The following is a 1,443-nucleotide window of genomic DNA, read 5'->3' on the forward strand; positions in this document are numbered from 1 at the left end:
TTGGGCTGAGTCATGTATAAGTCACTCAGTAGAACATTTTAAATATTTTGCTTCATGTCCTTGTTCTCTCAGGGCCTTCAAATTGACATTAGAAGACTTACTTTGTTTTTCTTTTTAAGGATTTTATTTATTTATTTTTAGAGAGAGGAGAAGGGAAGGAGAAACAGACACATCAATGTGTGGTTGCCTCTTGAGTGTCCCCCTACTTGGGACCTGGCCTGCAACCCAGGCATATGTCCTGACTGGGAATTGAACTGTCAGCCCTTTGGTTTGCAGACCACCACTCAATCCACTGAGTCATACCAGCCAGGGTGGGAGACTTACTTTCTTTTACTTCAGGACTTTGGCCACATATAGGTAGAGGACATTACAGTAGAAGATGTTTGTGTCTCTCCAGACACTACTGTAATTTAGTCATAGAGATTCTCAGTCTGGTACCACCTGATCCAGTTAGCTAGGTAGAATGCCCAGTACAGTCTGAGAAAGAACAGGTAGTAGTAGTCATGGTCTTAGCCTCTCTAGTCTCACTGATCACGAAGAGCCGGGGCAGCATGGCCACTGAATCCAGGTAGATAAAGTCCACAGGATCTCCAAGGGAGTGAAATTATAGTTCTCAAGGAAGGAGAGGCCAATTACTGAGACCAGAAGAAACTCCAGGCAGAACATGTAATTTTCACTGTCAAAAGTTTTCTGAAATTTCCTATAGATCATGTGCACTGTGACATAGGCACAAAAAAGATAAACTACCTCATGACTGTGTTGTAGATGAAGATGAAGTTAGTGAACAGGTCTAGGTACCCAGTAAAGAGGAAAGGGAAAGAATCTGGCTATTCTAGAGGTGTATGTGTAGCACTTGGACCTCCAGATCTTCCCCAGGAGCAAGATTGTAGCCAGGAGGTGGCTCAGGTTGCCAAGGATACCCAACACTTTCATGGTCTAGACAGCCAAGGTGGTCCTATGCCCACATGCAGCCAACTCCTGGAAAACCTTCTGGCAGGCTAGGTGGTTTCCATGTTCCCCTGCCCAGCCTGTGGGATCCCCGACCCCCTCAGCTCCACACTCTGCCCAGATACCACAGATCCATCAGTGCACTCTTGGCCAGGTGATGATGTGGCCAGTAAAGTAGTCTTTCCTATATCATTTTTTATTTTTCAATTACAGTTGACATACAATATTGTATTACTCTCAGGTGTACATCTCAATGATTAGACATTCTATAACTTACTAAGTGATCACCCCGCTAAATCTCAAAACCACCTGGCACTGTATGTTTCCTATGCTGTACTTTGCATCCCCATGACAATTCTGTAAGTATGAACTTGTACTTCTTAATCCTTTCACCTTTTCATACAATCTCCTTACCCCCTCCCAGATGGCAGCTGTCAAAATATTCTCTGTATCTATGAGTCTGCTTCTGTTCTTCTTGTTTGTTTTGTTTTTAAA

The 1,443-nt window shown here is 43.5% G+C and overlaps 1 pseudogene; it reads right to left on the bottom strand.

Annotated features, from left to right (window-relative positions):
- Positions 1-297: 297 nt before the first annotated feature.
- Positions 298-933, bottom strand: LOC129061803 (ER lumen protein-retaining receptor 3-like; annotated as a pseudogene).
- Between the last annotated feature and the right edge of the window lie 510 nt (positions 934-1,443).

The sequence above is a fragment of the Pteronotus mesoamericanus genome, unplaced genomic scaffold (genome assembly GCF_021234165.1).
Source record: "Pteronotus mesoamericanus isolate MK-2021 breed Mesoamerican mustached bat unplaced genomic scaffold, CSHL_Meso_final scaffold_651, whole genome shotgun sequence".
NCBI lineage: Eukaryota > Metazoa > Chordata > Mammalia > Chiroptera > Mormoopidae > Pteronotus > Pteronotus mesoamericanus.